General features: G+C 41.1%; 1 pseudogene; it reads right to left on the reverse strand.

The window, feature by feature from the left end:
* Positions 1 to 4,534: 4,534 nt before the first annotated feature.
* Positions 4,535 to 4,635, reverse strand: LOC118657142 (annotated as a pseudogene).
* Positions 4,636 to 10,243: the final 5,608 nt, after the last annotated feature.

The following is a 10,243-nucleotide window of genomic DNA, read 5'->3' on the forward strand; positions in this document are numbered from 1 at the left end:
TCAGATTTTCTACTATATACCTAAACACCTATTTGTTTTTGTTTTTTTTTAATCTTCACCCAAGGACATTTTTTCCATTGATTTTCAGAGAGAATGGAAGAGAGAGGGAAAGACAGATAGAAACATTGATGTGAGAGAAATGCATTGATTGGTTGCCTCCTGCATGTGCCCCTACCAGGGCTTGGGCCGGAGGAGCCTGCAACCGAGGCCTTGACTGGAATTGAACCCAGGACTCTTTTGTCTGCAGGCTGACACTTTATCCACTGAGACAAAACAACTAGGGCCACCTCTATTTTTAACAAGAGGAATTTTTCTTTATTCTTTTTAACAGGCTTTTCTACTGTAGTATACCATACTTTATGATTACTGAGTTTGGGCTACTATCGGCTCATGTGTTGGTTTTACATGAACAATAGACAAACAGTAATTATCTATCTATCTATCTATCTATCTAAAGGCTAATATGCTAAGTGTCTGTCTGACAGGTCACTATGATGCGCACTAACCACCAGGGGGTAGACGCTCAATGCAGGAGCTGCCGTGATGCACACTGGCCATTTACAGAGAAACGGCACTGTGGACATAGCACCCACAAAGCAATACTTGGCTTCCCCCAAGTGGGACACAGGCCCCACCACAGGCCCCAATTTGGTGACACCCCACCAAATTGCAGCCAATGCTGCCGAGACCCTAAGGCACAAAATGCGGCCCACACCCCAGCCCAGCTGGAAATGATCACTGTGGGCTCCGGGTAACGATATCACACAGCAATGCCCGGCTTGGCTTCTTCTCCCTAGCGACTAGCCTCCTTGGAGTTTCTTCAGCCTGGGGACATGACTTGCTTTATAGCCAGGTGGAAACATTTTACACTTTAACCAAATGTCTGTGAAGTACATGCCTCATCTCATTTGATCCTCACAGAAGTCCTGGAGTAGGTAGATAGGAGATTCGATGGAATCCTATTTTCTTTTCATTAGTTGGAAAACGAGGATTTAGAAAGCTTAGAAACTTGACCCGACTGAAAAGAAGTAAGAAATGGTGGACCTTGAAAATGACTTCTGGTTTTCTCACTATGCAGGATATAGTCAAACATTGCTGCAGTTAAATATATTACCCTCTGTTCTCCCTGAATGATCTACAATAATAATTTGCTTCGTGTTCATATTTACTATTTTGTTGCTGACAATTACCTAAAAGAGTTGAGGTGCTTCACTGGGCTTGAAAAAGTTTAGCTAAATCAGAAAGCAGGTCTAATTAAGCAAGTTTATTCTCTATATATAATAAGCTAAGTTGACTCACGCATGCACGATACATATAAAGTTCTAGCTGGTGCCAATCACATATGTGTATTTCGATCTGTCATTGTAGATTGTGAATTTGGTTGACACTTCTATTATAGAGAAAGGGTGAATAGCTATATTAAATATTTCTTCTAATTAGTTTCCTTTCAATGTGTACGAATTTGTGCACCAGGCCACTGGTATCTATACTAATAAAAGAGAAACATACAAATTGGTGTCACTCTGCTATGCCCGCCAGCCAATCAGGATGAGTATGCAAATTAACCCAACAAAGATGGCAGTTAATTTGCATATGCAGGTGCGGAGTGAAGACTGAAGACTGAAGACTAAAGACTGAAGAGGCTTGGTTTTTCTGCTGCTGCAGGACCAAAGGCCTAGGTTCCGGGTGCTGGAGGAAACCGATGCCAGCAGCAAGGGGAAGGAAGGCCTATTGTGCGAATCTTCGTGCAACAGGCTTCTAGTATATACATAAAAGGCTAAGCAACTGTCTGACCACCTGATTGTCCAACCGGTAGCTATGACACGCACTGACCACCAGGGGGCAGACGCTCAACTCAGGAGCTTCTGAGCTCCGGTGAACTGTCCTCTCGAAATCTGGGACCCCTCGGGGGATGTTGGAGAGCCAGTTTCGGCCTAATTCCCACAGGCCAGGCTGAGGGACCCCCCCACCTGCCAGAGGGATCCCACTCACTCCGTAGATGCCCTTGGAGCCAGGGGGCCATCCCAGGTGCAGCTGGCAGGGGAGGGGCTGTGAGAGGTTGGCTCCAGGGTGTGTCTGGCCTATCTCACCCAGTCCCACCCAGTCCTGCTCCACCGGCCAACTTCTAATTAATTTCATTTCAATGTGCACAAATCAATGCACCGTGGCAGTAGTCTTAGATAAATGATTAATAGTTCTTATTTTTCTTCTTGTATTTGAGAAATACTGACCTTCTCTGATGCAAATCTTAGGTTTGCATATGCCATATCCTATAGTATATACATAGTACTACAGTATCCTCATTAGATGATCTCTTGTCTCTCTGACATTAATATAACATAATAATTTGAATCTTGGCTTATCGCTTGCTAGCTGTGACTTTAGGCCAGTTAGTTAACCTCTATGTACCTCAATTTCTTTAACTGACAATAAGGATATAGTAACAATGATTCCTCATAAATTTGTTACGAGATCAAATGAATTCACATTATAAAACATCTGCATACTGTGAGGTACCTAGTTAGTGCCATATGCATACTTGTTAAATAAATAAAAAAACTTTCCCCCCTTCTAAATGTATATGTGATACCATCTAACTCCAGACTTCTATTCAACTAATAGACTAATTTGCCATCTTCATCTATGCTTCTCTTCCCCTCCCTGTTCTCATAATAGGCTTCAGAGGGGGAACAAAATAAGAAATTACCTGGAAAGACTGGCCTGTGTGTGACAACTTTTCAAACCTGAAATTACAGACTGATCAGTTAGTATACTTTGGGAAGCAAGTAACAAAATTCACTTCAATGCCACTGCTTTAAATTGACTCACAAAGGAAGGGGTTCAGGGCCGGCTTAACTCTGTGAGTATGACTTCTTTTCTCTGCAGATCCTTGGCTTTGTTCCTTTAGGACAATAGTTTTTTCCTGAGTAGGCTTTGCAAAATGCCTTTAGAAGTTCTAGGTTCCATATAATGGGCATAGAGAGAATGAGAGGGACTCTATTTTGCTTCATGACTTACTGACCCTTATTAGGTTACAAGCTGATTTTTGAACCAATTTTTGAGGCTAAGGGACCACCATAAACTAATTGGATTAGCTGAACCAATCTCTAATATGGGGGATGGCAATACTCTTTGATAATGAGGCCCAACTGGTGCTAAGGTCCATCAGTTTCTATTAAAAAATATTGATAATGGTGTGAAGAGTCGATGCCTGAACAAGGGTGGGATTGTGTTAGAAAAGAAGAAAGAGGAATGGATACTTTACACACAACTATTGGTTATGTTTTCTATGTGAGAATATTAGAAATCTTCTGTTAATGTATCAGTGTTGGTAACAGATGTCTGAATGAGGAAACAGTTGTGGCTAGTGCACCTTCATAAAGTGACCGTTTATTTTTATTTATTTTTTTAATCCCCACCTGAGGATATGTTTTTCTTGATTTTAGAGAGAGGAAGAGAGAAATAGGGAGGGAGAAACATTGATATGCTGCTTCTCATATGCGCCCCCACCAGGATTGATCCTGCAATCTAGTATATGCCCTGACCAGGAGTCGAACCCACAGCTTTTTGGTGTACTGGATGACACTCCAACCAATGGAGCCACTAAGCCAAGGCTTTTAACTTACATACTTAATTTTTAGGATTTGTGTGGCTATTAGAATTAGGCATAATTAAGACAACATAACCAATCTTGTCTGTCCATGTGATAACTATGGCAGCAGGGCTGCACAAATTTAACTTATTCTGGGCTAATTTTTTTTTTTAAAAAATAACCATAGTTAAATATTTTTTTATTTTACTTTGAAATAATTTTAAACTTGTAGAAAATTTGCAAGGATAGTACAACTAACTTTTTTCTCTGGACCATTTGTAAGTTGCTGACATGATGCCTGATACATTCCACTACTTATATATGATGCCAAAAGCAAGGACATGCTCCTACCTAAATACCATCTAAGTATCAAAATCAAGAAATTAACATTGCTACATTACTTCTAGCTAGTTTTCGACCTCATTCATATTTTGGCAGTTGTTCCAATAATATATTTTATAGCAGAAGAATCCGGCCAAGGATCATGTGTTGCATTTAGTTTCTCTTTAATCTCCTTCAGCCTTGAATCTCAGTCATCCTTGACTTTCTTAGACCGTTCACTTGGTATAATAGCCCTCAATTTGGGTATATCTGAGGTTTCCTCACAATTACCTTTAGATTATATATATGTGGTAGGTATCTGACAGAAACAAGTGATGGTATGTGTTCCTATTATTGTATATCATCAGGTGCTCTATGATTTTAATTTGTTCCATTATTGGTGATGATTATTCTGAATCCTTGATTATGGTGGCATCTCACAGATTTCTCTACTGTAAAGTTACTCAGTTCTCTTAATAACTACTAAGTATTTGTGAAGAATTTATGTGCAGAGGTAGATTGGCCTTCAGGCCTAGCCAAATGATATTCTTTTATTTTATTGTTGCAATTTTGTTAATTCTTTTTGCTAGTATATCTAAATATGTACATACCTCTTTGTAAAAAAATATGGAATGCTTCCTGAATTTTCATGTCCTCCTTACACAGGGGCCATGCTAATCTTCTCTGTGTTGTTCCAAGTAAATATCTCTTTCTTTGTCAAACTTTCACCCATTAGTTTTAGTATCTATTGCTATATTTTGGCTGAATTGTGTTATGATAAAGGTTGCCAATATTAATTTTTCTAATTCAAGCATTCCTTCTATACTTAGAATTGCCATTCTAGTGTAAGGTTCTTATTTATTCATCTACTTACTTATTTATTTATATTGACATGGACTCACAAATTATTTACTTATTGATATGGGTTCACAAATTACTATTAAAATGGACTGTAATTTTCTTATTATTTATTTTGATGTTCACATTGTTCTTGATCTGGTCAGTGGATGTTCCTTCATACTGGCTTCTATGTAATTTGTTATTATCTCACATAAAAAGAAGTTCCAGACTCATCTTGTACTTCCCCAACTTCAGTCCCAGAATCAGACATTTCTCTAATGGGCTTTGCTTCTTTTAATGGAGAATGGTATTTAGAAACCAAGATTTAGGGTTGGATATTTTACTATTCTATTTTTCAATTCAACATACCAATATTCTATTTTAGCTTTCTTAGAGGGATAATTTTCTTAATTATGTACAAGATATTGGGTAGTACCCAAAATACTCCCATGAAATGTTCAACTGTATTAGTTTCCAATGGCTGCTATAACAAATTACAAGAAACTTGATGGTTTAAAATAACACAAATTGCCCTGGCCAGGTAGCTCAGTTGGTTACAACATTGTCCAGATATGCCAAGGTTGCAGGTTCTATCCCAGGACAGGTCACTTACAAGAATCAACCAATGATAAGTGGAACAATAAATTGATGTTTCTCTCTCTCTCTCTCTCTCTCTCTCTCTCTCTCTCTCTCTCTCTCTTCCTCTTTCTACTTCCTCTCTCTCTAAGATCAATAATAAAAAATGATAAAAATTAATAAAATAACACAAATGTATTCTCTGACAGTTATGAGGCCAGAAGTCTGAAATCAGTGTCACTGAGCTAAAATCAAGATGTCGGCATGGCTGATTCCTTTAGGAAGCTGAGGGAGAGCCTCTGTTTCCATTTTCTAGAGGCCTCCTGTGTTCCTTGGCTCAGGGCCCTTTCCTCCACCTTCAAAGCTCATTCCTCTAGTCCAGTAATGGCGAACCTATGACACGCGTGTCAGAGGTGACACGCAAACTCATTTTTTTGGTTGATTTTTCTTTGTTAAATGGCATTTAAATATATAAAATAAATATCAAAAATAGAAGCCTTTGTTTTACTATGGTTGCAAATATCAAAAAATTTCTATATGTGACAGGGCACCAGAGTTAAGTTAGAATTTTTCAAAATGCTGACATGCCGAGCTCAAAAGGTTCATCATCACTGCTCTAGTCTCTACCTTTCTCTTCCAGTCTCTGCAACTCGCTTTCTCTCTTCCTGACTGACTCCTCCTGCTTCTCCCTTGTGATTGCATTGGTCCTACCCTGAAAATTGCCTCAGCTCAAAATCCTTACTTGAATCTCATCTACAAAGTGTCTTTTACCAGGGAAGGTGAAATGCTCACAAGTTCCAGTGATTGGAACATGAACATCTTTGGAGCCACTACAACACAAACAATCTGTTTCCATTTCCTGATTACTTGTGGGATACATTTCATGTTTGAATTGTATTAATCGGCACACTTGCATGTGCAAGTGTCAAAGGGCTTTATCGGCTCCCATAAATGCAAGTCTCAGGGCTGTCCTCTACAGGTCCTGTGGAATCCAAGAGGTCAAATATATTGACAGGAATCTTCCTCTCCTCCTGCTTTCTTTTGAGTGTGTCCTTAGCCCGGCTTCATCCTATTGGCAAGGTAGCCTCTAGACCTCCAGGATTTATCTTTCCATTTTGGAATCCCAGGATAGAAACAGTTTCCCCCTCACTATGGTGTCAATAAACTCTAGTTAGTGAGTTCCATTGATCCAACTTTAATGCGGCTCTGTAAATCAAATGTTTGTTGCTCTTATTGAAATTACAACCATTTTATATGTTTTTAGTTTATATACCACTTGATATATTATTACTTTATTTATTCAGTTAAGGCTTTTCTTGACTTCCTTTCTCTCAATCTTGCTCCTTTCTTTTTTTTAATACCTCTTCACTTAAAAAAGAATCAGATGGTATATTTGTGATTCTTAATGCTTTTTAAGTTTCTGTTTTAACATTTAATTTTTTTTTTTTAGAGATAAAAATAAGTTAGCAAGAAAATGTGGACTTATTGTGGATGATAATTTAATTATTTAATAGTTATTAATTATTCCACTAACATAATTAATTATTAAATTTAATAGCTTTGTTTTTATTAAAGTGCTTTTTATAATAGAGCATTTAAGTAAATTGTTTTAAGTCACTTTCTTATCATGTGTTAGTGAACCCTGAGGTGGGAATATAATGCATGATTGTTAGAGACATTTAGACTTAGAAAAAATAGTACGTGAAAGAGGTTAAACGCTTCATATGCTTTTAGCAGTTTCTGTGGTGTTGTTTTCTTTGGTGTTTAGGTTGCTGATTTCTTTTGTTTCTATCACTGAAATATTTATGATGCATAAATAGATTTGGGCCACCTGCTGATTTGAATAAATAGGTATAGTATCTTTAGGGATCAATCAATAAGGATTGCTCTTTTTCAGAATTTTCTAGTATCAACTATTCTTCAAATTTTCAGGAATAAAGCACATGTTATTTTCAAACCAAACCAAGCTTACTTGAATAATAAAACACATTTTTTAGCCCTGGTTGGCATGGCTCAGTTGGTTGGAGTTTTGTCCTGTGCTGATCATGGGTTTAATTCCCAGTTAGGGCACATACCTAGGCTGCAGGTTGGATCCTCAGTAGATGCATGTGGGAGGCAACCAATGGATGTTTCTCCCTCACATCGATGTTTCTCTCTCTCTCTATTCTTCTCTCTCTTAAAAAAAAAATAAAAAACCTCACACATTTAAAAAATTCAACTTTATATTAAAAAAGTGTTGCTAACCTCTCTAATATTCAATTTTTAAAATTACAAAACTGGTGCTTCTTATTTGGAGCCAGAGGCATTTCTTTTAATGCCTTTTTCATTAGAATTTATACTCCTTTGAGAGACAGAGAAAGTTTAGATGAGTTTAATCAATACCTTCAGACTGACTGATGTTCACATTGTAAAGCTGAGGACTGTTACTTAACAATGCCTCTTTAATTGAAGAATCATAATAGAACTTGCCTTTTTTTCATATTGTAGATATCCAACTGATATGTGACAGACAAAATACTTGATGCATTATCATCTATAGATGCTGTTACATTTTTGCATAATTTAATATTTCCTTTTGGTTTAGTGTAGACTCATTCTACTCTAAAATGTAGAAATGGTGGGACACAAAGTGTACAGTCATGAAGCAACTTCATTTTCATCTCCCATTATTCTTTGAAACCCTACTATGGAGCCACTTCTCCTCTTGCCCTATGAATAAACTTAAGACTAGTTTCATGACTTTTCACGTTACTTGTAGGTTCATCTAGTCCAAGACAATCTCAGGTCATTTAAATATTTATTTTAATGAAATAGAATTTTCAAGTTCATTGAAATTAAAGATTTTTCCCTTCCTTAGATTGGGCTATCAGCTGAGAAAAGGGGGCCTGGTTAGCTTCTTTATTTCTCCAAAGAGTGCTTTCTCCTCCTCCTCTGGAAGCTGCTTCTCATTTCACATCTAGAGTGGAAACAGGTGTGGGGAGGGCAGGTATCCTATCTAATAAAAGAGAAACATGGTAATTAGCGTACGACCGCTACCCTTCCCATTGGCTAATCAGGGCGATATGCAAATTAACTGCCAGCCAAGATGGCGCCTGGCAGCCAGGCAGCTGGAAGTGAACATGAGGCTTGCTTGCTTCAGTGACGGAGGACTCCAACATTCCCTGCCTGCCGCTGCCGGCCTCTGAGCTGCAACTCTAAGCAAGTATATTACAAATATAGAAGCTAAACAAAAGCCCAGAAACCTGCTTTAGTCGCCGGGCTTCAGCCAGCAGGATCGCAACATTGTTTCAAATACAGAAGGTAAACAAAGGCCAGAAACCTGCTTTTAGCAGCGGAGGCCTAAGAGCTGGAACCAAGCCTCAGAGCTAAAGCTGGCCCAGAATAAAAAAAAAAAAAAAAGAAAAAGAAAAAAAGGAGCGGTTGGGAGCTTCAGTCACCCACCAGCCTGAAAACAGCCCTCAGCCCCTCACCCAGGCTGGCCAGGCACCCCAGTGGGGACCCCCACCCTGAAGGGTGTGTGACCAGCTGCAAACAGCCATCATCTCCTCATCCAGGCTGGCCAGGCACCCCAGTGGGGACCCCCACCCTGATCCAGGACACCCTTCAGGGCAAACCAGCCGGCCCCCACACATGCACCAGGCCTCTATAAAGTAAAAAGGTAATATGCCTCCCAGCACTGGGATCAGCGTGACAGGGGGCAGCACCCAAACCCCCTGATCGCCCTGCGGCTCTGTGTGTGACAGGGGGCGGGGCCACAACCTCCCTATCTGCCCTGCTCTGTTCGTGACAGGGGAAGGCACCCCAACCCCCTGATCAGCCCTGCTCTGTGCCTGATAGGGGGGAGCTCCCCAACCCCCTGATCGCCCTGTGGCTCTGTGTGTGACAGGGTGTGGCGCCCCAACCCCCCCACCCCCTCCACGGGCCCTGCTCTGTGTGTGATGGGGTAGAGCCATAACCTCCCCATCAGCCCTGCCCTGAGTGTGAGAGTGGCAGTGCCCCAACCCCCTGATCGGCCCTGCTCTGTGTGTGACAGGGGGTGGCACCGCAACCTCCCCATCGACCCTGCCTTGAGTGTGACAGTGGGCGGTGCCCCAACACCCCAATCGGCCCTACCCTGAGCGTGACTCAGGGTGGCATCACAACCTCCCGATCCGCCCTGCTCTGTGCATGACAGGGGCGGTGCCCCAACTCCCCAATCAGCCCTGCTCTGAGCCCAACCAGGGGCTGCACCTAGGGATTGGGCCTGCCCTCTGCCACCCGGGAGCAGGCCTAAGCCAGCAGGTCGTTATCTCCTGAGGGGTCCCAGACTGCGAGAGGGCACAGGCCTGGCTGAGGGACCCCCGCCCCCCCCTCCCGAGTGCACAAATTTTGTGCACCAGGCCTCTAGTTTATAGTAATAAAAGTGTAATACGCTAATTAGACCGGATGTCCTTCTGGACGATCTTCCCAATGAAGCCAGGGCTGCGAGGGAATCCCAGGTCCCCGGTGCCTGCCAGTGGCTGGAGGGAAGCCCGAGTCCTGGGTGCCAGAGGGAAGCCAGTGCCAGCAGCCAGGAAAAGGAAGGCCTACTCTTGCAAGAATTTAGTGCATCGGACCTCTAGTATAAGTATATGTATGGACACTACTTGTCTGGTACTGATTTGTGTTGGTTTTCTCTGTCCCTGGCCGATATGCAAGGTCAGCTTTTACTGGAAAAAGTGCCTTTGTGTGCTCTTTGGAGAACACCACACCTTCCCTCCTCCATTGTTGAAGATCATTTTCTTGACTTGTTGGCGAACATATTTTCTGGCTGTTTATAGCTCTTTTTTCAGCTCTTAGGAATTTAGAAGGTCTACTCCCTGCTGGTTTATCTCATGTGTGAAGCCAGTCTTCTTGGGCAGGACAACACCAAGGCCAATTGTCTTTTGTGTCAAG

This window comes from Myotis myotis, unplaced genomic scaffold, assembly GCF_014108235.1.
Source record: "Myotis myotis isolate mMyoMyo1 unplaced genomic scaffold, mMyoMyo1.p scaffold_m19_p_5, whole genome shotgun sequence".
NCBI classification, from domain to species: Eukaryota; Metazoa; Chordata; class Mammalia; order Chiroptera; family Vespertilionidae; genus Myotis; species Myotis myotis.